The sequence below is a fragment of the Patella vulgata genome, chromosome 5 (assembly GCF_932274485.2).
Source record: "Patella vulgata chromosome 5, xgPatVulg1.2, whole genome shotgun sequence".
Lineage (NCBI taxonomy): Eukaryota > Metazoa > Mollusca > Gastropoda > Patellidae > Patella > Patella vulgata.
In genome coordinates this window covers 30046600-30057600 of record NC_065883.2, presented here as the reverse complement: position 1 = coordinate 30057600, position 11001 = coordinate 30046600, and the positions used below count along the sequence as shown (strand labels likewise).

At 36.3% G+C, this 11001-nt stretch overlaps 1 long non-coding RNA gene across 1 annotated transcript in view; it reads right to left on the bottom strand.

Moving 5' to 3' along the window:
- Positions 1-1271: 1271 nt before the first annotated feature.
- Positions 1272-11001, bottom strand: part of LOC126822780 (uncharacterized) — a 52883-nt gene continuing 43153 nt past the window's right edge. The window contains exon 3 of the long non-coding RNA XR_007680996.2: positions 1272-1975. This is a non-coding gene — a long non-coding RNA (uncharacterized LOC126822780). The remainder of the gene's footprint in view (positions 1976-11001) is intronic.

Sequence of the window (11001 nt, the reverse complement as noted above, 5' to 3'; positions counted from 1 at the left end):
TCCAATAAATAACACTTAATGACCACGCTTAACAAACATTTTCTTCCAGGATTCCTTTGGTTTGTAGAATTTTGATTATTTAGTAATTATCTGATTTGATTTTTTGCGTGATTAACCCCTGCACCCCCATCTTTTGTTGGTGTCATGTTATCATTTATGCAGGGTTGGTAAGTAGCAATTATATCAGAGATTTATCCAATGACTTTTAAGGTATGAGGATGACATTTAGCAGACCGTTAAGTATATCAATATTAAAGAAGTAGCCATCGTTACGCTCTCCGTGTTCACGGCTATAACACAATTAACATTCAAAGACAATTACATATGGTTATGCTGAATGACATGAAACACTCGACGATTGACTTTTAAACTTTCAAGGAATACGATTGATTCGTCTCTGAAGCGCAACCAAAAAAACACATTTTGATTTTCAATAATTAGGTCTGGGTTGATATAAGGATCTAAACTTCTAATTTAATATTTTCCATAATAGTCGAAATTAAAAACATGAATTAGAATTCAATATTGGTCCATTTCAATCAATATTGATGTTGTTATTTTGCCGTGAAAATATGGGATCCTATACTATCCAATATTTAAGACATAATGAACATATTTTAATCAGTGCACGAGTCGTGTATTCTATGGATATAAAGGTTTCTAACGCCGCCTGAAAACATATCCCAGACGGCAACGCGGGGGGTAAAAATAACAACAAAACTAAAAAGACCCATGTAGAATGAACTAAGCAGACTGAAACGACTGTCGTTCAATTTGGACTGATTCATTGGTTAAAAATTACAATATATATTTTAAAAATGTATTATAAATCACTTTATATACATTCATACTACATTAATATGTGCTTTTAGACCATATGTGCTTTTAGACCATTAAATTGTGCTTTTAGACCCATTTCGTCAGTTTTAATGTTCCAAAGAAAAGAGGCACACGCCCTTTAACATAAAGACGTGCTTCAGAGCAGAGTTAATACTTTGTTCTAAATGTCAGATGCTGAAATGTTATGCCACCCCCACCCCCGCCCCGCGCCACTTCTCCTTCGAAAAAAAAAAACAAAAAAAACCAACAAAAAACATACACACACACATAGGCACGTTATTAAATTCTAGTGCCCTATAAAATAAGATGGCTCGCGAATAACACTAAAATTCCTCAATTTTTCAACACATACAAATAGAATTGGATAAAAAGCAAGAAAAAAACAACGGGTTAGTAAAATACATTGTTACCAGAAAAATAAACATAAATTAAAAAAAAAAATGAAGTTATATAAAATAAGGAGATGAAAACAAAAACTATGTCTTTTGATCTATCTCTCCCTACTCAGGGATTGTCGATATCATTCTGCTAACTATCAAATACTACCTGCCATTCTTAATACCCGGATGTACCTTATATCCGCGCCACCTCCTTTTCATTGTAGTTATGTTAATAATATGTAAACTAATTAAAAGTTTACATTGCACTGACATTTTTATGGTACATCCGAAATTCACCCGTCCTTTTTGCGCATGTTCCGTAACGTCGTCGTTCCTTACTATGTCTAAGTAATTGTCTATATCAACAGATCATGCGCGAAGAAAGTATGTCTCATTTTCCTCCGTCAATCGGAAATCACATTATTGACTGGGTCATTGGTCAAAAACATTCCATAAATTCATATCTTGAATTTAGTTGGTCAAACGCACCATGTTCACAGGTAAATTAAATGTTTGCATGAAGCTGATTAAAGCCGAGGGGTGCTGTTGTTTAATTGTTCAATATATATACTTTTTGAATTCTTGTTTTCGGGGGTCTTTTTATTAAGTGGAATTTCGTTTCACTTTCCGTTTTACACATCGTCACGCAGCATGCATCTCTACTCCACTTCGTTTCTCTGTGTTGGTGACGTCATCATAAGCTGGTCACAAAACACCCTCATTTTGGTAACGTCATCATACATGTATGTCTGGTCCTTAAAAATAAAAGATATTAGACTATTAACTAGGAACACCAGAATAAAAAATATGGAATGGAATAAAGCAGTGTACCAGATAGTGCAGACCAATGTTGTCTTTAAATTAACAGTCATTTATATAGACCTAGTAAGGAAGTTGGGTGGCCGAGTGGTCTTCCACATAAGCTTTTAAGGTGTCTGCCCTTGAGTCAAGTGTATCTGGTTTCGATCTCAGGCGTGTATGTATAAAGGAGAAGGATCACCTATCTAACCTCGTTGATTTTCTCTGGGTGCTCCGGTATGCTAAAGACCCCGGGGCGCAAATACATCTCTCTCTCTCTCTTTTGTAGTATTCTAACGGTTCACTTCGGATTGTTATGTCTTGGTATGCAGTATAAAATATAAACAAGACGTCGTAAAAGAGTCTTTCAATATCGCATTAACCTTGTAAGTAAGTACATCTTAAAATGCAATCGCCGTCTCAACCATTACATATATTTTCGTTCCGTATTATTTTTTGTCGGGCTGTGTTTCTATCAATGCAATTTCGTTCCGCATGTTGAATGTTTGTTGTGATTTATCAACCGACTGTTAAACGTAATAACGTATTTGTGTTGTGCTGTCAAACAACTCATAAAACGTGGATTTCAAGGTCTGGTTTAGTTTATTATTATTTACGTTATTATTATTATAGTATGGAAAAACAATTGAAAAATGATATGAGACGCAGGCACTGAAACGAAAGCCACATATTGTATTAATCTTAGAACGTCGAACCTATATTTCGTTTTGGATATACAGCCGGTCTGCGTTTTTGATACGCCCACCGTTGTTGTATTTCAATTTATGAGAGAAGAAAAGTCGACGGAAAGGACCTCAAAGAGTGAGTAACATAGCAAAACGTTGGTTGAAATGCTAAAAAAGAACGTTTACATTAAAAGTAAGTAACGAAATTGCCAAAAATAAAGCCGATTTCCTGACACGAAAAAGAAACAATACACGAAACTGTTATACAACCTCAAATGATATCATATAAAAACACGCACTCTATATGTATATATTAATGCACATGCCTGCAACCAATATATGGAAGCATTTATTTTAAAACGCTTGTTTACATAACCTATCCTAACGATTCGCTTATTTCGTAGTCATATTTGTTAAGGTAATATTTGGCTTTGGGAACATACGTTTTTAAGACCCAAAGATCGATGGAACTTTCGGAAAAAAATACTTAATTCATCATTTTAAGTCGAGAATGCACATTCCCACCAAGTATGGTGGGGCATCTGGTTCAAAATGCTATATTATCAAAAATAAAAGGGAAAATTCTTATCTAAAAGCATTATGGTGAAATCTGTAACTGTAAATGTAAGTAGAATTATTTTTTGCAGATTAAATTTTTAAAGTTATAGGTTTCCACCATTAAAATACCCTTTTAGATAAGAATTTTCCTTTTTACTTTCGTTTTCTTTTAACTCAAGATTTGAAAGGAAGAAAACAATCAACCCTAGCCAAATTGCAAATTGCAAAAGTCAATGGATGAATTAGACAAAATTAAAGAACGGCAATAATTTAAGCCAACCCTTTAAAATGCGTCCCGTCCTTAATTATGCCTTTAAAAGTGGATTTCACATTATTCTTTACTGAAGCTATATAAAGAATGACCTTCCTGCATGATATATTGTTTGCTCCTGACATTTCGTGGTTTGGAAATTGAGTGGAAAAATGAAACCGAACGTTTTATCAACCGCGTTCTATTTCAGATTCAATTGTCTTTTTTTCTTCTACCAAATCAGTTTGTATTTGACCATCGAGCAAATTCAAAATAACAAATGATGCAGTAGGTTTTTGTGACATGTCAACAACGTGTTAGTGCACTTGAAAGTCTGGTCGTTTTACTGGAAAATACGAAACACGACAAATTTATCAAGACTCTTTTGGAACAGAAATTTCCATGTCATTAGTTCTCTCGGCATGCTATGCAGCTACCAAATCCTGATAAGTTACCCCTCGCAAAGAACTCCCCCACGCCTAAACTCTAACACAAACGACACTGGATACTAAACGTATGTATTCCCCTTGGCAGTGGTGTAGGACAGGGGTCTGGGGGTGCTAAAATGACACCTAGACGCTGTCCAGGCCAAATTGTGCCAATCTTCATTACCCCGATTGGTGCAGAAAAATAGGTCGTTAAATCCCATTTCATTTCATTCCACTACACGTGTGGCGTTTCAAAGCAAGATTCTCAACAATGCGGAAACATATACACTATTGTCTTCGCCGTAGCTTCCAAAGTTTAATTCTTTAAAAACATAATTTTATTGTCCTAACACCAACCCTGTGTGATATGCATGTTCTTCTACTCGCGACAAATATGTGACCCATGACACATCACCGTCTAACATACGAGTATTGGGATGATGTGTTCAGATATACCCAGAGAAACCCACAGAGGTAGGTAGACGACTCTACGTCTGGTCACGTACAAAACTGTGATCGAAAAATCCGACATGCCTCAGGATCTTTGGACTGTTATTTCCGGGGTTTCAGAAGAAACCAACGCAACTGGGTATATCAGTGAGGCAACAATTCCACTAGGCGAAGTGACCATAAATTCCAGTTAACGTGCGAGTTAATTGCAACCATCACATGGGACCTAACATGTCAATACGTTTATAAGTTTTAACATTATGGGCGCCGTTGCAATATTTATGTAAACGAACTGTGTCATAGGGATCACATTACAGGTGTAAGCAACTGTGTCATAGGGATCACATTACAGGTGTAAGCAACCGTGTCATTGGGGTCACAGATTTCACATAATATCCGTTGATGGATTTACGGACATACAAGTCAAACACCAAAATCTAAAGAGCAGCGTCAACCCAAAATCTTGAGTTGTTCAAAAATGATAGCTGGATTTGCGTAAGGTAGTTTTGAAGCTCATTTAAGGAATTACATTGTTTAACCCTTCGCGACGAACACTTGCAATGTCAGCAACTGTCCATGTTCTTTTATAGCGTAATATTGTGAGATTTATGGTTAAGTCTGCATTTCTGCGAACCTTTATCAGAGTTTCAGACAGTTACATTGGGTCGGGACAAATACATGTAAGTATCTTTCAAACAGAAGTAACCAGTTTTATTGACTGAAATATATCTGTCAATAGTCCATTAAATTGACAACTGATAATAATACAATGTTGCGGGCTTTAAAATCATGCTTGCGCCATTAACTGGCGATAATGAATAAAATTAACGTTGCCATTCCAACCTTATCAACATCGATCGCAGCAAAGACAGTGGGATTTTTTTTCTTCTAAAAACATCTGCACTGACGTGTAGGAGTAGGTGCCGTTAGACAGCGAAAACCTTTAAGTTCACGTGAAGTATAGGTCTATGTGTTAAAGGACAATATTGGTGTCAGTCATTATCACATATGTGATAGAACTAATTAAACACGTTACAAATATGATTTTAACACAGAGATCATTGCTACGATAGCTGAGTAATATAGGTTTCCTGAATCGGAAGTGGCGAACGCCAAAGGAAAACACAAGGCATCCCTCTATATAACTGACTGAAGTGACGAGTGATAACAGATACATGGGCGAATTTCTGCTCACTAATAAATCCTTCCAAGACCAAAAGTTTTTGTGTGAGACTGTGAGAGGATATCTGACAATTCATAAAAAGAATTGACTGCAACTAGATAAGAGAACACGAAAGAAAAACAGAAAAAGTCCGTGCATTACCATGTTTTTATAAGGTATAGAATGAATATAAACAAGGGAATGTACGGACTGTTTCTATTTTTCTCGTGTTCTCTTATCTAATGACATTCAATTACTTTATTGAATTGTCAGGCATCCTCTTACAGTCCCATATAACACCTAAGTGGGTAAGACACTGGCTCGTTAGGGTGGAGGTCGGTTGTTCGATCCCTGCATTGGCCGAGAAAGTTCATCCAGATTTTCCAGCGTGGTTTCCCCTTGTCAGTGATGCAGGACGGAGGGCCTGACAAAGACAGCTGTCTTGTCGTTCGGATGGTACGAAAAACCGAGGTCCCGTGTACATATTGGCGTGCACGTAAAAGATCCCTTGGCAGTTGAAATTCGATATAAGGTTAGGCCGTAGCGCTGCTGCCCGGGCAAAATGTCCCTCATAGCACACTGTATGACGTATGCCCGTCTTCATTAACCCAGTTAAGGAGGAGAACAGTAGGACGTTAAACCCCATTTCATTTCATTTCATTTCATTTCACCCCCCTCAGACATATTTGGGGCCAAAGGAATATTTACTGCTGATCAGTTTGGGTTTAAAGAGCCTGTATAATAATCGCAGTTGATTAAGCGCTATACACGGACCAGACGGATAATAAATTAGACCACGCCAGCACAGGTGTTTTTATTTTTGTGAGTCTAAAAACTAACAGGATAGGAGATTTTTAATTTACTCGCCTACTTACAAGAAGTCGTTAAAACGCTTAATCAATTAATGAGTCTAGTTGGACAATAATGAAAGACTAATGTATACTGTCTACCCCAGATGTTTCACTGACAAAGGACATCTATTTAAACAATCAGAAGTACCTTATTTATGTATAAAATGAATCCAGGTAATATTTTATATATACACACTGACATGCAATGAAATGGAGTATAACGTCCTACGTTTCTGCTCCATCAACGCTACTGAAGACAGGCATACGCTGTGCAGTGCACAATGAGGGAAATGTTGCCTGGATAGCGGCGGTACGGCCAACTATTACTCCGAATTCCATTCAAGGGTTCTTTTACGTGCACACTAACTTGTACAGGGTCTCCGCCCTGCATCACTAACAAGGGGGAAACCACGCCGGAAAATCCAGGGAAACACCAGGATCGAACCTGTAAACTCCAGATTAGCGTGCCAGTGCCTTGCCCATCGAACCACCGAGCCATCCACAAACTCATTGAAGATATAATTCTTGAAAAACAATTTGCTGATTGAAGAGTACTGAAAGCAACGGGGCAAGATGAAAAACTGACGAGAACAGTGGGGAAATAACAAAATAATGGAATAAAGTCTCATATAAGCTGAATTGATTTTTAAACTCTTTACATCCTGAAATTTAAATTATTTTTAAAATGTGTGAAATGTCTTGTAAATGTTGTCTTGACAACACATGGTAGCTATTAACAACAAATAAACAGTAGAAATATAAGACCACGTGATCTCTGTCGACCCCCGTCACAGTATTTAAATATAATTGTATTTCTTTCGTGTATGAACAAACAGTGAAACCATTCACCAGTACTTGAGTAAAAGTTTGGAATAGTTCAAATACGTATTTTCTTTAAAAAATTTGTTACAAAAATTCACATCGGGTCGACATTTAAAAAAAAGGAGAAAAAAAAGGGACAAAACTTACATTAAACCACTGCATATGTTTTTGTTATTTCTTTTAACATTTTCAACAGAAAGATCTTAAAGTGTTTGAAGGTCAAATAAAGGTTGTGTGAATTTGTTTGAGTCTTAGTGGTCCTTTAATGCCGAGATGGAACATATGAATTAATCTCTCTTTGATCCGATCAAAAGTGCCATAATACGACCATACAATATGCCATGGCAGTATACACTCACTATTTAAGACAAAGTTCACTTTTAAAATATCACTAAATTGAATTACAAATGGGTAAAACTTACAATTTGGGATATCTTTTACTAACATTTACTGGCAATTTTAAATTTGTGGACAATTGTATAGAATATCTTATCGTGTCCCATACCATAAAAAAACACAATAATTGATGTAGGAAACATATTTCTGTTTGTCCTACCAGAACTTTGCAGAAATTCATTGCTTCCTGCCTCAGTACAAATAGCTTTACTTCGCCGAGATAAGCTTATGTCAAAATAAAAGTGTTCCATTAGGTTTATAAGTAATGATACGGGATCTATAAGATAACATTTTCATTTTTATTGTCTGCGTACTAACCACTTATATTGACTATAATCTAAGGACGTCGTTTTTTCAATTTAAACTCATCAACACATTAATTCATTTCTCGCGCAATTCAAAGACTTCGTGTTTAACTAATTGTAACTTACTTCCTGGTGTTGGATAATACCAGAATTGCTGACCAACACTCAGATTTTCAAACATGTGCCCATTTAATACGGAACATGCAAATGCATTCTTACATATTACAATCATTCTTGGATCAGGAATTAGTCCAAAAGCGACCCTCTTCGAAAAAAGGCTAGGGTTCCGACAATTCAAATACGATCGAAATGAAACTTCAAATGCTTGTTCCCTGGGCAATAACACATTCATTGACGCTCTTCGATTCCAACATCATACTCGGTTTCAGGTCCATATGTGCTCGTACTTGTTTTCAAAATTGACAAGTATACCAATCTTTGTGAGAAAATGCGTATTAGTATTCTGTACTTGGTTAGATGTGTTGCATTAATCAGTTTTGTAGTTTTGTTATTCATGCAAAATAATGTTTATAGACTCTATTGAAGTCTGGTTTAGCCAAACTTTTCTTGACGAACGACCTTTCTGATGTAAATGTTGACCACCCTGATTCATAACATTAAAATGAAATTGAATGAATATCGTCACGCTAGACCGGATATAGTATACCGGGTATTCAGCACACAATTTAGTCATGGCGCGAAAAGTCATTACCACCCCGGTATTTAACATTTAGTTAATATGCCCTAAGAGGTTATCATAATAGACAAGAAGCAGTTCAATTCTATGTTGATATTATGGTATATTATTAAAATCCCGACCAAATTTTAAAAAAGCGATGTTGTATACTCTATTTTAAATTAGAAAATTGTGTAAAGTGAACTAGGGGTCTTCGGTTAAACCTAAATGTTTACGTAATAATCAATCTGACGTTCAGAGAATTCCGAATGACCACCATTGTTGAAAATGGAACGAAATGACGCCACCAAAGGAGACCGGAAACAACAAAGGGCATATCAACAAGTCGTCGCACACGATTCGTTCTTTGTCGACGTACTTCCGACCATTTAATGTAACAGTTTGAAAACCAAAGTGCCATATATCTGATAATGTGTAAAATCAACTTTGAAGAAACCCACCACCGTGAATTTATCGTAATTTTCACCCTACTTAACATTAATAAAACTCATTTCAAATTGTGTGTGATAGTATTCTACTTTAGGTTTTTAGACATGTTCTAGAAACATTGTCAAAATATTCTATCCACCTTTACTTTTATCTTTGAAACTGTGTTTCTGTACAATGTCGCTAAGCGGCGCCACTGGGCTATCACGCAGCAATAATCAAAGAAAAGTAGCTTTGTAAAAACTTGAGAATGGCATTTATCAGATTTTGGTACAAGTTTGCAAAAATCATCTTTCTTACTCCATTCGTCTGACAATCGGCCTTTGATGTATTTATGATTTAAACCCACGCAGGATTATTCTATAAAATGTACATTAACAGAAAATGTTAAAATGATACACTAAAAATTGAATGTGTTATAAAGGGTCGCTCAATGGTTTTACGAGAAAGAATTTGTAACGCACACTTAACTATGGGTAACAGGAACCTGATCTGATATTCTTAGCTCATAAAATAATTAGAAGCTGGGCTTGTGTTAAGATTTACCACAGATAATGTAGCGATTAAACGTAATAGAAATTAAATGCGCTATGGTGGAAATTTGGCCCGACAGCGTCAATACGATCAACTATCAAATGCCAACTATCAAGGATTCTTTCACGTGCATGCCAATGTGTACACAGTACCCCGGTTTATCGTCCAACCCAAACGACTAGCCAGTGTTCCTTGCCAGGTGCTTGGGGATAGGACGCAGAAAAATGCCGAAGAACTTTCTCGGTCATCACCAGGACCAGTGCCTGTTTTTGTAAAAATGAATCAGCGCCTTACCCACTTAGTGATCTTTTAAAACCGAAAACTGGATTTAAACACATCTGTGTGTTGATTTTAACTGACTATTTTAACTGTGTATAACATATCGTTATGATTATAACGGTTTGTACATGTTTTAATTTATAATTTTTTAAAGATGTTTTTATTCACTTTATAATCCCTTCTTTTGAAGGAAAATAGTTAAATACATTTTTAAGATACCAAACTGATAAAATATTTATCAACGAAACCTAATAAAACGCGTCACAAGATTAGTATCAATGAAGTTAAAAGCTTGGTTTTGTGTGTAATCCAATGCTGACAGTATACTACGTAGCAGTAGGAAGTAGTAGTAGTGATAGCAGTAAGAGAGAGAGAGAGAGAGAGAGAGAGAGAGAGAGAGATAACGTCCACAAACTAGGTAGTTTTATTTTAATGTGCACTGGACACAAACTAGGTCTTTTCGGGCCCAACATATGGTTCAATTTTATTTCAATAATTCGAATGCGCGTAGGGATCTTTAACTGTGGGAGGAAACAGGGGGACCCGGAGGAATCCAACGAGGTTGAACAGGCGACCTATTCCTTGTCTAGAGGTGTCTTTCTGTTTCCCCTTTCGAGGAATTTGTCATTAAACATTGTATTTGGGTCACTGGTAAGGATTAACTGTACTTCACATATTTACAACACTATCCTATAGACCAAGAGCCCATAAGGTCACCCTAGCTGAATAGTGTACCAATTTGTATCTATATGGTATCTGTACATGTCTGCTATCATCAGAATATAAGTCTGCCGGGTATCTGGTGGTGGCCGTGGCTGTGAGGGCTGAGATTCTGGGCATGAATTCTTGAGCTAGATTAGCTCTAAAGTGTACCACATGAAAATGGTACAGCAGTGAACCTTACATCTTCAACTATTACATAAACATTCTGACAATATAAAGTTCCCTAAAACAGGTGTGTAATATATTGAAACGTAGGTTTTCGGTTGATTATGTATCTTCAATATGTGTAGATTCAGAATCCGGATGATGCCACAAAGGGAAAATTTAAATATCCAAAATGACCGTCATGAGACATTTTCTAGTTATATACTTTAATTTAGTGAGGTGAAATTCTTGACAGATTCTCTCGGACCTCG